Source organism: Ochlerotatus camptorhynchus, unplaced genomic scaffold, assembly GCF_037179485.1.
Source record: "Ochlerotatus camptorhynchus isolate MF236.1 unplaced genomic scaffold, CSIRO-AGI_Acam_v1.1 ptg000021l, whole genome shotgun sequence".
NCBI classification, from domain to species: domain Eukaryota; kingdom Metazoa; phylum Arthropoda; class Insecta; order Diptera; family Culicidae; genus Ochlerotatus; species Ochlerotatus camptorhynchus.
The window spans coordinates 1,826,900-1,846,799 of NW_027040513.1; the positions used below are offsets into that span (position 1 = coordinate 1,826,900).

At 39.1% G+C, this 19,900-nt stretch overlaps 1 protein-coding gene across 1 annotated transcript in view; it reads left to right on the forward strand.

Annotated features, from left to right (window-relative positions):
- LOC135703833 (potassium voltage-gated channel subfamily KQT member 1-like) overlaps positions 1-19,900 on the forward strand; it is a 745,326-nt gene that overhangs the window by 132,403 nt on the left and 593,023 nt on the right. The window contains exon 3 of the mRNA XM_065225170.1: positions 4,741-4,831. The gene's annotated coding sequence lies outside the window, so the exon portion shown is untranslated. The remainder of the gene's footprint in view (positions 1-4,740; positions 4,832-19,900) is intronic.

Here is a 19,900-nt window from a genome sequence, read left to right on the forward strand (position 1 = left end):
TTTGAATGTACGATGCCGCAAAAGTGTACATTGGAGACATTGATGGCCTTTAGTAAGTTAAGTGGCAGTTTTGGCTTTTTTATTTTTGGAAAAATAAACGGTAAACCAATATTAGTGATAATTTTAAAGCAACAAATTCTAAAAATCTGGGAAAATCTGAAACATATTTAAAAAATCTGGATATAAACGTGATTTGTCTGTGTATCTGGCAAGACGACTGAAAATCTGGAAAATCTAGACAAATCTGCAATACTGGCAACGCTGGCTGGGATAGTCAACCATTGCCCAGAAGTAAACCGGCGTTGGTGCCTACAAGACGTGAGTGAATAACAAGTGCAGTGAACGACCTTTTTCAGTTCCTAGTGTTCGTTCGGTTCGTTTCGACCAAGTCAGTCTCGACTGTCTTGGTTTAAAAGTGAAGGACCTTCAACTCTCCAGCTTGATAATCGTCAGAAAGGAGAGCATCCTCGGACTCGGAAGTCCTAATCGATAAGGAGGAAGACCCTTCTCGGCTCGACCAAGGTGGCCTTGTCACGGTCAGCCGATATTCACCAACGAAGGAAGACGCCGTTGACCCAGAAAAGGCTACTTCGGTAGCTGCATAGGGAATGCTACATTCCCTGGTAGCGAACTGCCTTCGCAACGTGCAAACACAAGCCTCCAATCCGCCATTGTCATGACCACAGCTCCAGTCACCAGGCGCCATCTTCCAGACCAGTCGAAGTCACCGATCCGCCATTGTCGACGGACTGATCAAGCCACGGACCGCCATCGCGGTCAAACAACATCAACCACAGCACAAGCACCATCAATCAGCAAACACCACCGGTACGTAGCAAAGCAACAGACACGCAGAGAACACACCCCACAATAGCCCAATAAAACCATCAAAATACAAACCAGAATTCCGTTTAAATAAATTCCTAGACTTTTTTCACCCACACTTTAGCTTTCAATTCATTTCACCATCGCTTTACAGCCATTCCATAGCGAAACGATATAGTGGTTCTCAGAATTTCGTAAAAATTGGTTGTTTTGTTCCTTATCGCAAAATATTAGACCAGTATTTTTTTATTTTGTCATTAGGGTGACCATTTCCATCTTAGGGTGGTCGAAAACATCGATTTTTGACGTAGAATTGCGTCTTTTGGCATCATATTGGGGGTGCAATATCAAAAAAACAAAATCGACCGCGTTACGAAAAGTGGTCAGGTTTTGACCACTTATAACTCTATCAATATCGGATGGATTTTAATTCTAAACAAGCCAATCGATTGGAAATGTTTCTACAAATGAACACTTTATAAATTTTTAATAGGTTACTATTACAAATGTCCACCTGTTGCAATGGTGATCAAAATTATCACCAATTGCCTGCAAAAAGCGCTTCCCTAACACAGAATTCAAAATCGAATTCCATCCGGTCTCCTCGAACGGTGCTTATTCAATCACCGTGTGTGGTGGTGTTCGATCCAGTCGGTCATGAGCAGCAGCAGTAAACATTGTTCTCCAGTACACAACGAAAGGCTGCCCGCAAGCAGTGATCTGCAGCCCACATGCGCGACCATTCATCGAAGAAGTAGGAAGAAGCCGCACCGCTACTGATCGGATTCAGTAGCTCTTCGTGAGTCGCTGTGGGCCATCTATGCCAAGCGTGTCACCCTCGTTACAAACAACATACAGTCCGCCAGCCTCATCCGTGTTGAACACCCTAATAGCTCAGCATTAGTCAACCATCACGGTTGAGACAAAACGGTTCTTTTAAGGGAACCATAAATCATTGTTGTTTAAGAGTTAATTTTCATTGAACGTTCACTCGCCTTGCTGCCAGCCACATCACCCCTAAAGCTCTTTGATAATGTACCCAGTAACCAAACGTTTATGGTCAAATGCGTTACAGTATTGAAGTGGTACATAAAAATTCTCGCATTGAGCGAATACCACATGACCATCCCAAGTAACAATTAGGGTTTTTATTAGGGTTCTGTAGACTATGAATTAGACTTGTAGCATGCTTTAAAACCAAGATAAAACGTGCAATGTTACTTGGGATGTCAATTAACCAGAGACGATAATTGGTAAGGTTTTCTCCAGGACGATAGAAAAAAGAATGGAGAATTTTAGCAAGACATTTTCCTCCTATACTGCCCATATTCGCATATCAGTCCCATATGGATAGGAAATCAAGCAAAGATGGGACTGATATGCGATTATGGGTAGTATAGCCGTTGCTATAATGTAAATATTTAGCCAACATTTGAAATAAAGTGTCGAACTATCCTTGTCGAAGGGAGATTACTCAAGATCAAAATCAAGATAGAGTCGCCTTGCTAGCTCAACAAATGAATAGAGATAAGAGCTATGCAGCCGGTTTGAAGAACTGGTAGCTACCTGCATTCTTCCAATTCTCCATTCCCTTTTTCATCCGCTTATCTGGGCACTCAATAACTGCGGCAGCCATTTAATAATTTAATATAAATGGATAGTTATTTCCCTTTTCCCGGATGCTTTCGAGTAGATTTCTGTCTTTCACTTTCATTCCATCAGAAGATTGTATCATTCTAAGGGAAATATTTGCGCCCTCGAGGCTGAGTCGAGATGGTTGAGGAAAAGTGTGAGCTCAAAGACAAGAATCGGACTGTTCGTTTGTTCAATTCATTAATCTGCCTAGCTTTGACCAAGCAGAATCCCTTTCCGTTGGTGCACCCCATCTTTTAGGGACGTTGAAACTGACATTGATAAGTTGCTACCATTCTGCTTCACGTTTCAGTTCGAACAGAAGTGGGAACATAATTTCGCAAACTAAAAAAATGAAGATTTGTTCTGAAGAACGATGATGGTCATCATTTATTTACTTAGCCTTAATGGGGGTATGGAAAACTTAAGGATTGGTAATTGAATTTGTGGAATGGAAATATATTTAATTTAACTGTTCCATTTAATATCATTTGAACATGCGATTTTAGCATTGAAAGTCGTTCCAGCGAATTCAATATGAATAAGCAATGAAATGTAGACACGAAAAATGAAATTTTAGCATCAGATCGCTCATTTTTCAACCATGCGATTGGGCTAAAAAAAAACCATCAACAACGTCACCCGAGAGTGGCAACTCCATTTTCGTGGAATACAACATCGGGTCCTTTCTTCAGAAGTACCTTTATCGGCCTAGATTGCAAGTTCCAGAACAAAGCTTCTTCTTTTCGCTGGTTATTTCCTTTAATGGCAACTGGAGCAGCACCGGTAGGTGCTGAATTTTTAATCCATCAATCAAAAGGATGATATAATATTTACATTGTCGAAAATAAAACGGAGCTCCGGCTCATTTCATATTCATACCTCATGTGTTCGGGAATTGCCCAACTCAGGTTACCTTGTGTTCTGCATCCGCTGCCGTCTCCTTTTCTAACCAACATCCGGCTGAGCCTAGAAACCACCGCACTTACCTTCAACGGAATTAAAGGACTACCAAAAGGATGATGATGATGGAAATGTTATAGGGAATCACGAAACATTGGCAGGTTAGCATCCAGCAATAAATGGGTTACGTATTTGAGTGGATCATAGAGCCTATGAAGATGTGAAGTGGCAGTGGCAGACTTTTAGTGGAGCTTTTTTGAAAATGCTGTTAAAATTTTTATTTCGTCGTAAAACAATTACTTAGGCTTGGGAAAGTTTGTTTGGACTTCTAGGAATTTTCCAACTCTTGTAGTATGTTATAGTAAGTTGCACCTTTCGAGTCGGAGGTTCTTGGTTCAAGACTGTATAATACCGTATGTAAATGTATGCAGGCAAGTGATCGAATGGTAAGAAACGGGTCTGAGATCAAGGATGAGTTTTCAAAAGGACGTATTCGTTTTTGTTAACATAATTCAATCGTTAATTTGTCAAAACTCTAAGCTGTACTACGCAATTCACGGTAGTGTAAAGTTTTAATATTTGCGTGGGTGAGCTAATTTCAACAAATTAACGTTTGAATCCAAGTTTACAAAAGCATATTCGTCCTTTTGAAAATGCATCCCTGAAAAATTTCGACTTTAATTTATTGCAAAATTCACCTGTAGCTCTCATGTAGCACTACCTCTTTCTCCAAGTTACGATCCAATGCTTTTACCATTCCACCAGTTTGGCAATGGTGTCTTAATTCAATTCTCCAAACTGCCACAGCACACGGATCCACACCAGTGCACGACATCCAGACGCATTCAAATTATGTCGGGTTGTTAGGCTTTAAGCGGATATTTGTCCGCTAAACTTTTCTCACAATTCAATCCCCTTGGCAGACACCCAGGCAAAATAAGATTGCAAAGTTTCTTTTATCAATTTTTTCATCTTCACACAGACTCTCTAAGTTTAGATACCACCATGGATTCAACGGATGAAATGAGATTTTGTTGTTGTTTGCCTCCTCGCGGGTGTTCTTCACAAGATCCACGGTGGTTGGAGGCGAAATTGAATCTCTGGGGCTTCCAGAACCGGCGCTGTTTATCTGTTGCTGTTGTAATCGGCGAATGATTATTGTCTCGAGTGGAGTGAAAATTCAAGATTTGTGGTATCGTGTTTCAGCAGGAAATTTGTAGCAACCATGCTTCCGCAGTTGAGAGCTGGGACTGCGTTTTCCACATTGGGCTCCTGCAGGACGGGGGAGGGGATGGGATGTAATTTGTTTTGCTTCGTTTAAATAATAAATATTCATTACTCGAAGCTCGCTCTTAGGAAATCCTTTCTTTTTCCTTTCAGATATTGGAGGAAGCTTCGGAAATCTCTTCCCCTTTGGAGTTCCTGGTACGACGACGCACGCTCGCACCATTCTCGTCAGCGGAAGATAAAGGTGAGCCGGCAAAAAGCCATTCACCGGATGTTTTATAGGTTAAAGTGTGTGCTGCTGGGCTTGGGCAGGTGGATGGCTTCTCCGAATCAATGCGACGAAGCAGTGCATTCTCTCGAAGGGTTATAAATAGAAGCCATGTTTTTGCGTGTATTTTTTTACGACTTGGCAGATGTAAGGAATGGTAGAGAGTTCACTTCATCGCAACTGACGACAGCTTCAGATAAAGTGGATTTCAATTTCCAGGGCAATTGATCCGATGGATCAATTGAGGAATTTTGATTGATTTTATTGTTTTGATGTTGTGGATTTAGTTTTATCGATGTTATTGAATTTCAGGGTGTACGAACTTTTAAAACCTTCAATGCATCAGGATTGTTGGCAACTGGTAGCAGTTGTATATTAAAATATGCTTAAAGTGGCCACTGAACAATGTTTCCCCTTTAGGTTACTAATAAAAAAATATGGTCTTGCATGTATATTTCATAGTGTAATGAACATAATTTGATGTGATCACTTAAGTGTCTTAAATGTGTTAAAGAAAATCGTTTATAACTTACCAACAAATAATCTCTTCGGAAAAAAATAAGCGACATAAAAAGTTATATGAATGCTTATAAAAAATAATTCACTAGAATTCAATGTTAAGAATGTTAATTTGTATAAAATTTCAAACACTTCTTTTCAAACTCTCCTCAGAATGTGTTCCGATTTTTCCTTGGAATTCATTTGAAATTATGATCAGAATTACCTTTGAGGTTGCTCCAATATTCCAATTGCATTGAATTGATAAGTATTGATTTCATAAAGAAATATCTTTAGAATTTGATTCCTTTTTGGAATGCCGTAGGAACTCTCTTCGAGTAATCGTTGATTCTCTTCAGAAGTGCTTTGAAATTCTCCTCTGACTTCACAAGGAATTTTTCTCACAATCCCCATTTAATTCTATTCAACTCTATTCGGGTCTAATATGAATACATTAATTTTTTCACACAATTTTCGTGGAGTTCTTCACTGAATTATCTTGGAGTTCTAGTCAAAACTGTGGAATTCTCTTAAAAATTCTACTCAAAAATCCCTTGGAGTTTTAATTCCTTCGGAGTTCTCATTATGTTCCCAGATCAATCGGATCAAGATACTTTTTCATTCCAGGATACAACATTTAAGATAAGAACAGGAATGTATCAATTTTGGTTTTAGGAGGGTTCTGTAGACCACGATTTGGACTTGTAGAATGCTTTAAAATTTATATAAAACTTGCAATGTTACTTGGAATAGGGACCACCACTTCTCATTCATTATTTTGCATAAGAAAACGGGAACGGGGTGTTTCTGTGGTGAAAAAAAGGTTAAATGTGATTAATTATCAGACGGTACCTCTATTTATGCTTTTAGATTAGCTATGAAAGTCCCTCCTACTTGGAAAACTATGCTAAAGAACGATTTATACAACCCCAGTTTTCTTTTTGCATAATTCTTCAAGTAGGAGGGACTTGCAATGCTTATCTCTTAGCATAAATAGAGGTACCGTCTAGTTTTTTTTTCAGTGCTAGGTTCGATTCTCTTCATCGATTTTCTGTTTACAGTTAAGCGAAACAATTCAAGCTGAACATTGCTTAGGTCCTAAGTAACACTGACAAGATTCTCTTCGTTGACTTTCTCCTTGAATCCACTCGGCCCAGGTATTTTCAGCACACATATCGATAAAAGAAGTTTTTTATCTAGCATCTAATACACAACAAGAAACGATTATGTGCTCAAGTTATTAAGGCTGGGTTCCATTTGATGAATTTTTACTTAAACTTGACAGATAGAAAATTTTCAAATAAACCTGCTATTCCAGTAGACTTATTTCTGACGGACAAGGAATCAATTTGACAGAGGCTTTCTCAAAAATCGGCCGATCTACAACAGAGGGATTTTCGAACATCTTAATTTATTTTTGAAGTGTCAAATCTAAGTGAAAATTTTCCAAATGGAACACAGCCTTAGTATTTTTTTTATTTGTTCAATCGGTAGATAAAAGATGTAACGAGAACTTATTGGAGGGATTCATGGCTAATTGATATCATCTCGATCAACTATAAAATGTTGCATAACATTGATGCAAAATTGTGCACTCCGTTTTTGTGTGTGCATTTATTTTTAGCGTTTTGAAGTTGAATCGCTGAGAATCAATCTCATTACCATAGAAAAAATTCAAGAGTACAGTTATCAGCTCTCACAAAACTTATAACAAAGAAACTGGAACTTCACATTTGTTGCAGTCCAGTACACAAGGAGTTTCAATTTCATGAGTGATGTCACAACCGTCCAAGATTTGTGTCCTAGAAATCTTGAAGTGATAGGGAATATCAGCCATCATGACGGTCATTGATGGACGCTTCAATGAATCACTTGAAGAAAGCCTTACTCATATCTGATTGTAATTTAGGAACCAAATGAAATAGAATATGTATTCCCATTTTTATGAGGTCCTGAATTTAACCAAGTTTTACTAAGTAGGAAATCCAAAATATGTACATAGGACTTCTACTGTATTTTAAATCAATATCTAGAAAAAAATGCACGAGAATTTCACTACACAGCTTAACGTAGTCTACATCAACCCTGCGGTCGTGTCTTGTACACAACCCCACCAATTTTTTTTTCTGATTTCATTTGAAAACTTCTTCAGACATCCCTCGAAAGTTTTTTTTTAAACATGCTCCGGAAAACTATTCAAACTTTTCCTGATAGTTTATTTTCTAAAAAGAATCTTCAGACCACTTCTTGCAATGTATTCTAGTTTTCTTGGAATGTTTACCTCATATTTTTTCATCTTTCCGCATAAGTTTGTTCCAGTTTTATAAGGATGGTTTTTTTACGACTTCTACAGGAAGAGTCCTGCAACTTCTAATAGACGTTTATTCCAGTTAAACTAGGCTTGATCTGGAAGTTTCATCTGACTGACATTGGCCAGTTCTAACGATTTATCTTGAAAGCTCCTTCCAAGTTACCCAAGTGGTTCTGCTGACATGCCCCGGGAAATGTCTGCCGATTTCTTCTGTAAGTATCTCTGAACTTTTTCTGAAAGTTTCTTCCGATTTGCTCCGGGAATTTCTTCCGTCTTGGATGTTGGGAGTCTGTAAGCTTCCTTTGAAAGTTTCTTCTAACTTTCTCCGGAAGGTTTTTCTTACTGTTTTGGAATCTCTTTCCAACCTCTCCAAAAAGTTTCCATCAGTATCCATTCGAAATTTCATTCAATTTATTGATAGTTCTTCACCGGCATCTTCCCGGCAATGTTATATTTTGATTTTTTTTTGCGGAAAGAATGTACATTTAGCGTGGTTTTTTAGCTGTTTCCTCCAATATTGGGAAATATCAAAAAATTAAATCGCACCAAAGACCAAAATCACGCTTGATTTTCGTAGACTGAAATCAACAAGCAAACAACTGCGGTTGATATTGTAAGCTGTGATATCGCAGCTCGGAATATCAAGCTAACAAAACTCAACAGCTACAATTCTCACCAACTTGTGGTGAGATTGAGTTTCATGATTTTTGCTTTACACCCGAACGCAACCGAAACTTCCATAACCGCTGGCAGCAGCCGCTTCGTGTCTGCCATCGGTGAAGAGAAAAAAGAGATAACATTATTATTCGTTCACTTTCTTAGAAAACGAGGTGCAATGGAATTATATTTGCGGCGATTCAACTATCAGCTGCAACTTTACACGTTGTGAATAGTCTCGCAATATCAAACGAGCTTGTAAAATCAATATCAAGCATGATATTATGCTCCAATATCACGCGTGATATTGGGAGCGTATGAGAGCTAAAATATATCATCGATGGTTTACTCTATAAATCGAAACGGCTTTCATAGAAATTTTTTGGAGAAATTAGTGGAAATTGATTCCCAGGATGTGACTGGTACTTCAATAAAAAAAATAGTTTTTTTTTTAATTACGTAATTTTTACAAACCCCCTCAGATATAAATGCTGGCTCCACCACATGTTCCAATAGCATCTTATTTTTGTAATTTCTTAATTAGGTGGCGTGAAATGTCGAGAGCAAGAGTTGAAACAGTTGACGTTTTTTACTACACTCGCTTCGTTGTCAGGCGCGACAGTCTGTTTGTATTCACTCTCATGCTTTACCGTCGTCTCTCTTACATACATTCGTGACGGTCTTCGGCGACAGTGACATTATAGTTCAGTACTGTAATTTGATAGCTTGTTTTGCAAGTGTCGGAAGCAAAGACAGTCGATTATCACAGAAAATGTGTCGACTACGGTGACCGCTTACAAGACTGGTCGAGAGACATTTTCAAGAAGTAGAAAATACAAAAAGGGATGGTCGTTTGAGTGCTAAAATTGGAGCATCGCTTGAAAACAGGGGTGGATCGCTCTTTTGGGACTTTTTCGTTACTTTTTAATATAGAATGCCTACGTTAAATCCAATTGAATTTTCGGTTTTCCCATCTTCAAATAGATAGTTTAGTGCTATCAATCTCCCTATCACAGTTCAAATTTTGCGCACCGTAGTGCCACACTCTGTTTTTCACTGAAGGTACACTTGAGAGCGCTCTCGAATGTAGCTTCAGTGAAAACAAAGAGTGTGGCTCTACGGTGCAGATATTTTGAATTTTGATAGGAAGATTAATAGCACTAAAATATCTATTTTAAGATGGGTAAACTGAGAATTGAATTGTTTTTAACTTAAGAATTCTTCATTGAAAAGTAATGAAAAAGTCCCAAAAGAACAATCCATCACTGCTTGAATGTTTCAAGTTATCTTTTGTTTTAAAATCTTTTAAAATTAAATTAATTATAAAGTCCATCTCTAAGCCCACCACCACATAACTAATTAAAATGAGGAAATCATCAACATACTTGGTTTTTCAGTTTACAGCTTTCGCCACGCTTTACGATAATCACCACTTTCCATCCGTCTACTTAAACTTTACACTTTTTCCCACAAATTCCACGCATCTAAATAATGGTTTGCTGAACGCTGCTGCTGGCTGCTGGTGTTCTGTTATCAGAAAAATTAAAATCTCACTTCCACCCCCTCTCAAGTCAGTACGAAAGCCATCCCCTCCAGGGCTGTTTAATCTTCACTTAACTGAAGCACCCACTCCCGGTCTGCTGGAACCTCTTCTTCTAACCTCTGCTGCTGCTGCTCCTGTGGTTCATGCTCGTTCAATTGTACCCAAAAGTGAGTAACATTCGACTCATTTTCGTTAAAAGTGTAACTACTCTAAAAGTGAGTAATCTTATGTTTACTCACTTTTGAGTAATGAATGAATCTGTCAAAATCTGAGCTGCATTTGCTCAGTTCTGGTTTTTGGAAAATAAGTGGAACTGAGTAAATGCTACTCAGTTTCGTATTTATTTACTCTTTCAGAATATCATTTTATGCTGATAGGATGAAGATATTTTCATCGAAAACATAAACATTTTATATTTAACAACATTTAAAACATAAAGATTAACGCAATTAACACAATACATTATCAAATATTTCACATCGAAGTTTGACTATCTATGATAGTGGGGCAGTATCAGTTTCGTTACTATTAATGCTTCTTTTAGATATCAGAATCTTCCGTCAACTTTCAGTTGACGGATGTTGATCATTTGAACGCTTTCGTTTTTTGCTATCAGATACACCAATACTCTCTGGGAGCAGAGCTACTCCCGCATATTGTCTGAAACTGAAGAAACTGAATGTTTGAATAATACTATTTCACGACTTTTCCTACAATATAATATACCTTCCTACTGTTAATTTTTTTTTCTTTATTTTTGTGATTTTTAGCCGTAGGCTAGTTCATCACATGCATACTGTTAATATGAAGCTCAATCCCTCGGAACTATTTGCACCAAGAATTGATTCAGATGATCCTGAAATAAGGTTAAGTGCGTACATGCGTGAAAAAAATAGAAATTTACCCGTAGGAAACATAAAATTAAAATTTACTTACGGCAGTATGTGGAACTCCGATTCAGTAAACCTGTTTCGGAGGAACGAAGAATGTTGCCTACGGAAGCTTTGAACTGCTGATTGCAGAAATTCCACGGACATTGTTCGTGAAAATTCTAACTTGGAAATACTGTTCTCAGTTGTTTATGACATTTGATCTTACTCATAAGTGAGGAAAGTTTAATTTTTATTTAAGTAGAGTAAATGTTACTCACTTTGCTAAATTGATGTTACTCAGTTTTTGACATTTAGCATACAAATACGAAATTAAACAGAGTAAGAGTTACTCACTTTTGAGCAAAATTGAAGGAGCGTGTTGGTTTTCCACACACCGCTGCACTTTGAAAATAAAAAGCGAGGATCATCCGCTCAAGAAAGCAAAGCACTGCTCTCTTGTGGTTTCGGATTCAAGCAGCGATGGGCGAGAAGAAGCACCAGCCCTTAAATCATCGCCGATTATCTTCCGCAGGCTGCGTTGCCGTGCTGACTATGGTTGGTTGTTGCGTACTTGCAGTGTGCATCTTCCTTTCCAAGCAGGATGCACAAATAATTGCACAGAAGTGTGAGTGTATGCTTAGTTGATAAATAATTGCAAGCTGGGAGGTGCTCAGCTGGCGCTGGCAGAGTTTTAATTAAGACGCATGGGTTTAGTTCTCACGGATGACGGAGGATGGAGAACTGGAATGATGAACGTGCAAACATTTGCATCCAGGTGGAAAGAGTTCCGGAAGGTACGCCAGAGTATGCTCGGTTGGACCACCGGTAGTTGAGGGATGAATCTTGAAAAGTTCAAACATTCGCTAAAGGGGGTACTGGAATTATTAATTTGGTGGGTGATGTTGCCTCCAAAGAGTGTCCAAATTCGGCGACGGCATTGAAATGGCTTTGCCACTCTGGCAACCTGTTCATCAGACTGTTACTTGCCATAATAAGGTGTTGCGACTCACCCCACTTTCTCAACTTTTCCCGTCTAGTAGCACTTATCATCACTCATCTAAAGGGCCTTACTTAGACAAGCCGGAAAAAGCGCACCTATTAACACTCCGAACACGATGCCTCCGGTAAAATGTGTAACGTCTAACTTGCAATGTTTGAAAAATCATAGCTCAACCATTTATTGACAAATTTAAAAACTATTGGCTTCAGTTGAAACTACAGCCATTTAAAGATTTATTCAGTAATCAATAGGTTGAAAATTTATCATTAATTTGCTGAGTAAAGATAGTACTCGAAAAAATTCAACGCATTCTTTTGTGTATATATTCCATGGGTAAAAATTGATGAAATTTTGAGTAAAACTAGTGTAGAGCGTAATATTTACATGTGAAAAATCTAGTCACAATCTGTCAAGTAGTTATCGAGATGCTTCGACAAAAAATTATGGGACTGATCGTGGAAAATCCAGGCAAGTCCCACAGGTGGATCGCGAAACAGTTTGGAATCGACAATTCGACCGTGTCCCGTGTGGTAAAATCGTAAGACGAGCCAGCGGCGAGCTGGAAGCAGAAGAAAAGCGAAGACCACTGACACCGTGAACGCAAGGAAGGTGAGGGATTACTTCAAGCGCAATCCGAACCTTTCGATTTGGGACGTGCCCAGAAGGTTAATTCTTCCGTCTGGTTTCTTCCAGCATACAATTAAGCGGACCGGACTTCATGTCTTGAAGGTAAGAAAGGCGGTTACAACAGAGGTAACTCTAAGACCAGAAGGTCCCGAAGAAACGAGCCCAACTTTTTGGCTCAGCTCTGGTACTATCTTCGGTCCCAAGCTAATCGATTCACCCCTCGAAACATAGGAAAATTCACGAACCCCTCATTTCATCTGTCAAACTTTCATAGCGTATCAAAACAAACATAGTGTAGTACTGGAATTTATACTAGAATGGGGTACGTTAGTCGATTTGCGTGGGACCAATAGGCTAGTCAAGTAGTGAGCCAATTTAAAATCGTTAGTTTCGTACTGATTGTTGGTGATACTCTGTTTTGGCCGGATCTGGCATCCTGTCATTACGCAAATCCGGTGATGTACTGGTACGAAGCCAACGATGTTGGTTTTGTGACGAACGAGGGAAATCCACCAAACTCGCCAGAATTTCGGACAATAGAAAAATTTTGGGCGATTATGAAGGGCAAGCTCCGGAAAACAGGGAAGGTCTTCAAAAACGACAAGGACTTTAAGAAAGAGTGGATCAAAGTGTGTAAGAAAGATGGCGCAAGTGTTGCACAGGATTTGATGGGTTGCGTTAAGTCCAAGGTGCGGGCATTTAGCCCAGGAGAGGAGGTTTAATAAACCAAATTAGCAAAAACATAGCTTTAAAAAATATCTGAGATAAAATGCACTGGTGAATTTTTTCGAGTACAGTAATTAATGATTTCTCAAACTTTGCCAATTTTCCGTTACATATTTTACCGGAGGCATCGTGTTCGGAGTGTTAAGCAAATCCATGCTGTAGGCAGTGAGTTCGACTCCCGGTCCGGTCTAGGATTTTTTTTAAATGGAAAACTGTTGGCTTTCCGGACGTTTGCCACAGATTATAGGTACAAATGCAAAAATGGGTCAGACTCAACAACTGAGCAGTTCCAGGAAAAATAGCGGTAAGCAAATTAAATTTTTGAATCGACCTTCTTCGATTTGAATAAAACTTTGCGTAATTGTTTGTTATGGGCAATGATTCACATTTTGCTAAAATTCGGCCATTTTGGATCTAGAAATATGTTCATAATGGCGTCTTTGTTATTTTCTAAAAAATGCATCACAGAAACGACATTTCTGATCAAAATGACGACTGAGACGAAGTTGTGGCGAAAAAATGTCGCCCTGAGAAAAAAAATTTACAAAACATTTTTTATTTTTTTAAAGTTAACATTTAAAAAAAAATGTTAAATGGGCACAAATATCTCAAAATGTCCTGGTTAAGTTCTTGTTTTACAACTCTTATCAATTTTGAAGTGTCTTCTTCTTCTTGTTCGCATTTCAAGCTTATTGCGTGCTTTCAACTTAGTGTTCTAAATGCACTTCCTTCTTCTTCTTCTTCTTCTTCTTATTCTTCGCATTTCAAGCTTATTGCATATCGCATATTTTTAGCTTATTGCACTTTCGCTTCCACAGTTATTAATTGAGAGCTTCGATGCCTGTACCATTTTTGCATAATTGTGTGGCAAGTTCAATTATACTTCTATGCCCAGGGAAGTCGAGAAATTTTCCAACCCGAAAAATTCCTTGACCGGACCGGGAATTGAACCCAGCCACCTCCAGCATGGTTTTGCTTTGTAGCTGCGCCTATACCGACTGAGCTAAGGGAGACTTCCACAGCTATTAATTGAGAGCTTTCGATGTCAATACCTATGCATGAATTTGTATAGTGTGTGGCAAGCACAATGATACTCTATGCCCAGGGAAGTCGAAAAAATTTCCAACCCGAAAGATTCCCTCGACCGGATCGGGAATCTAACCCATTACCTCCGGCTTGTTAATACCGTGCCTTTACTGACTAGGCTATGAGGCCCCTATTTTGAAGTGTCCGTTATTTTAATCATTCTAAAAATTTACATTTTGATGAGTTTTTATTTAAATAAAAACATTCGAAAATCAAGCAAGGACATTTTAAGACATTTGGGTTTAATTTTTACTTGAGATTTCGAATTAATTTTTCCCAGAAACGCTTTATTTTTCTCATCAACTTTGCTTCACACGTCATTTCGGTTAGAAATGCCGTATTCCAGCAAAGAATTTGAATCATTGCCCATAACAAACAAAATTTCACACAAAAGATAACCTGAGACCCGGTAAAACTCTCACTACAGAAGTGTTAAAAGCCTAGACGAAGAAGAATAATACGTTTGAGAGCAGACGTAATGTTACAGTTGGAACAAATAGCCAGAAAAAGAAGAATGAATCACTCATCAATCTTGTTCTCGCCTGCCTGCTGTCGCCCTTCCTTCGCTGCTTGATGACTTACTGCCACTAGACGTGGGTACCTTTTGTTTGTGCACGTCACCTGGCCAGATTTCGTTCTGATGAATGGACCGTGGTGGGACCGAGATTTTTGACGCCCTCGTTCGGATGGATCTCGAAGCCGCTTGCTGGTGAAAGCAGTTAAACGAAGCGCGATGATGACGGTAAAAGTACTATAAATTATTATGAAAAACTGCGCGACTTTCCACTGCCAGACAGGATTCCAAGTGTCATTTCCTCGATGGCTATTAATTTGAGCATGCGGTTGCTAGCTAGCAGCACCATCGCCATCAGCGGTGCGAAGAACCATTACTGGTGCAAAACGGGAGCTACTTTAAATTAATTGCTGTCCCATCAGGCTTAATTGACGTTAAATGATTTCTCTCCTGAGGCGGGAGCGCTTGCAAAATCCACTGGGAAAAAGATGGGAAAGCGTTGCAAACTTTTGGACGGTTTCAACAACTGGTTTGAATTAGTGAGGGTCTAATTTAAGAGAGGAGCGGATTCAAAACAAACTACCTTGGCAACCAATGCCGGGGTGGTTTCTAGCAACACTGCCAATGCAATCAAGATAGGCACTTGCCGATTGACTCTGGCTTTGACAGTTCATTTGGCTCAAAACCAGCCAGTCCGCTCCTCAATTATACTAGACCCTCTCTAGATTGGAATTGCAGAATTGAAGGTTATAGGGAAGCCAGTGTTGTTGTTTCTCAAATTCAATTGGAAATATTTGATGAACATGAAAACAGTAACGGTCGACAATCAAAGGTCTGACATCGGGTTGGCATGACTGTTCGGGGCCTTTTTTAAATGATTTCACTGCACAGTCCACTATGACATACACCCAACCGAGCAATGTTAGATTCTATTACAGATTTGCATGAAAAGTATGCAGAATTTGCAATGTTTCGTGGCATGAAGAGATTCTGTAATATGGTCACCGAAAGGTTTTTAAAATAATTCTGTAATTTATATGTTAGCTGATTTTTCAATCACTGCACACTGGGCAAAAATTGACAAAACCGCGACTAAATTGAATATCTCGGCTGCCAAATGGTTTCAGTCAACATATTATACATATTCTCAAAGGGAAAACTCTGCTAAATCGATTGGTGGTAGTCTCATTGGCCGGAAACTTTTGCGTACTGAGATAGAGGGCCGGGATCAACCTGAATTCCCGGTAAAGTACGAAATGCTACTATCTATCGACATGATTTTACACTTTACTTAACGTATATTACTGGAAATTGATAGTACTAAGAATATATTGTGTAAAGACACCAAATACGCCCTCAGGAAAATTCTACTGGCCTAAAGGAGGATCCGGAACGACCGATAAAGTGGCCACATTATAAAAATTGTCCTAGAACCTTTCAATTTTTTCTATGATGTTCAGAATCAAAAGATCAAAGCGTATTTTATATGGAAACTATATTTTGGTTTATAGTGGCCATATTCTGGTTCTCCGGATAATCTGGATTGACCGATAAAGTGGCCACATTATAAAAATGATCCTAGAGCCTTGCGATTTTTTCTATGTTGTTCAGAATCAAGAGATCAAAGCGTATTTTATATAAAAACTATATTTTGGGGTAAAGTGGCTATATTCACGTTCTCCGGATAATCTGGCTTGACCGATAATGTGACCACATTATAAAAATTGTTTTAGAACTGTTGTTTGTTCAGAATCACGAGGTTAAAGCGTACTTAATCCACCAATCGATTCAGCAGAATTTTTCCTTTGAGAATATTTATAACATGTTGTCTGAAACCGTTTGGCAGTCGAGATATTCAATTTAGTCGCGGTTTTGTCAATTTTTGCCCAGTGTGCACTGTATTGCGTTCTGAAAATCATCTCGTGAAGGTTTTATCAGTGCTGTCATGCAGTGTTTGGAAAATCATTCTCGAATCTCATTCATTGAGCTTCCCTGAGAGAATAAACTCGTGAAATGTGGCAATGAAATCTCACAATGACATTATCACGCATTTCACAGCGCCAACAAAAACTTTCCAGCTTAAAACTCAAAGCAACTGCTCAAACGTCAATTGAAAGCATCCTTATGCATCTTGTGTTGGTTTTCCATCTAGTGATGCACAAACAACAGTGAATACAATGAATTACGCCAAAGCATAAAGCAATGCATTTTTGAACCTGAAAACTCATCGGTGATTTTTGGACAGTTGAATTTTGCCAGGCAAAACTGATAAGCGAATTAACTCATGCATGAGATTTGACTTTTTGAGTTCTTCCGAACTGTGATGGTAAATTTAGAGCTGGTAACTCTTTGACTTTTTTGTTGTTTCTTTATGAGCGCCAGTAAAGGCTGACTAAAAGTAAATTGGTACGCCCCTCGCGCGTCACTAGCACGCCTCTAGTGTTGGGAATCGAAAATCTTTGACAGTGGTTTGTTTACACTTCTTTAGATAACAACTGGTCCAAGTTTGATCTTAGTAGTCGATTGTGTTCAGAAATAACGTCAAATGAAACTCGAAAGAAGAAAAAATACTGTGCACAAACACCTGGAAAATCCAGAGTGGTCCGTGTGCGGTATACAGTCATGAGCTTAAGAAAGTGTGAAATGAGCTGTATTAATGATTCGGTAGAAATGTATACGGAACTAAAGTCGACGTACACTGTACGTCGATTTGATCAATGTAGGCTATGCTTCGTATATTTGAGAACCCAGAACTCGTGGCTTTTCATTCCCAGGAGCTCCAAGAGGTAAGTAATAATTTAGCTGCAAGCTACAGCGTTGGAGGATTCCCCTTTGAACCAGGTGGAAATTTACAGTCCGGTCCCAAGCTGGCTAAAGTGCTGAAGATGCCGAAAACAACAGTTTGTCGAGTGCTCAAAACCTACAAGGAAACTCTGAGTGTGGAAAACGAAACAACTGGAACCAGGGATCGTCATATGCGCAGCAAGGTGTTGAGGTGCGTTAAAGTCAACTCCGGTCTTTCGATCCGAGATGTGGCCAGAAGGTACAACGCCAACCTTCAAACGGTGCGGAACATCTTTGCCAGGGAAGGATACAAGTCGTACAAAGCCATTAAATATCCGAACCGGCACATGACGCAGAATTCGGTGATCAAAAAGCGTGAAAGGAGCTTGTACGACAGTGTTTTGACCAGTGCTGTAAATTCTCAAAATCATTTGAACATTTTTGATGAAAATGAGAAAAGTAGCTATTCGCTATCAAATGGGACCTCCTCCGAATGGATGATATCAGTTGCTTAGTCATTTGACGAAGGCATGGATCATTCTCATTTGAGAAACGCTATATATCATTCAACTGAGTGTAACTTACACACAAACGGAGCTCTGGTCGACATTCCGGCGAAAAAGCGAAGCCAACCCGACACCAACCTGACTTCTATCAAACCCCAACCCGATGTTGACCCGACATTGACCCGACATAAACCTAAAATTGACCCGACAACAACACGACATTGGGTCGACATCGACCTTAAATTAGCCTTACATTGATCCGACATCGGGTCGACTTGTCTGTTCGGGACCATTTTGCTGGATTTCGTCCATACTCCACTGTCGTATATCAAATGATAGTGAGTGACTCAATTGACAGTGACAATGAGCTTCGAATGAGAAAGGGGCTCTTCAAATTATGGTCATGTGAGAATTCGTTTTCACAGAATTGATTGAATGGTTGTATTGGTTCATCTTCAATCGAATAATATGAAAATTTACAGCACTGGTTTTGACGAAACATACGTCAAACTCGATTTAAAACAGATTCCCGGTCAAAAGTTTTACTACGCGACTGGACGTGGGGATGTGCGAGGATCGCTTCGTCATATCCGGGACGATGACATCCCAAGTTTACATCGAATAATGCCTGAAAAGCGTGTATTGGCGTTCATCCGCAAGCATAGGGGCAAAGTCATCTTTTGACCCGATTTGACAAGCTGCCACTACTCCAAGGTGGTTCTGGAGTGGTATGCTGCCAACAAGATCGATTTTGTCCCCCAAGCTAATGAATCCTTAGAATTGCCCAGAATTTCGACCAATCGAAAAATACTGGGCAATTTCAAAGCAGCGACTTCGACGAAGTGGCGGAGTTGTCAATTACATCAAGCAAATGCGGGCAAAATGGAAGAAATGCACTGATTCCATGTCCGTTTCCACTGTGTGGGCGCTGATGGACTCCATCAAGAGGAAGGTTCGAGATTTCGTTCGGACTGGAGAAATGTAAATCTAATGCTGTAACTTTGAAGTTTTAATAAAAGTACTGCAAAGCAACCATTAATGTACTTTTTAAACTTATTGAATTACGATTTACAAGTCTTTTTGTGCGTACAAATTAACTTTTAATCAGCCTCTAGGATGAACTCATAATTGTGTGTAATTTGAGAATGTTCACATAATTAAATCCCCTCTAAGAGGCTGTTTATTAACTACATAGACAGTTTAGGAGGGGGGGTGGTTGGCAACTATCCACGGCTCATAATTTAAAAAAAAATGTACATGGACAATTATCAACGCAGGAGGACGGGGAGGGGGAATCCGAGGAATCACAACAAGCTGTCTACTTAGTTAATGAACAACCCCTAATTAAAATTACCGTACGGATAAAACTTCAGCTCGCAGTTCTTAAAAAGTTTTCTTAACATCTCTGAAGTTCTCTGGATATTCCTGACGTTCTTCAAAAGTTTCTGAAATTTCCCTGAAGCAAATGGAATGGCCTTAAAGTGCTTAGTATCAATCTATCGTCTATCCATGGAATTTCCTCAAAAACTTCGATATTTCCTTTCATCTTTCGGAACTTTTACTCTTCTGTTATATTCCTGGAATTGCACTAAAATTTATTGAACTGCCCTAAAGATCCTAAATATCCCGAATTGCTCTAAGTTTCTGAAAAGTTTCCGAATTTATTTGCTAAAGTTGCCTAAACTTACATGAAAGTCTCTGTGATCAGTGCTGAGAAATTCATTGCTTCTACACTCAACTTAGCTGAAATGACGACAACCTTAACAGATAGACCAACTACCTGTATGCATTTGAACAGCATTCTCTTGATCAAGGCAACCTCTGAGTATCGAAGTCAATATTTGTTTTTCTTCATTCGTGGCTGGATGTTCATTATCGCCTCTGTTTTGTCAATATTAATATTCGTTTTCATCTTGATGGG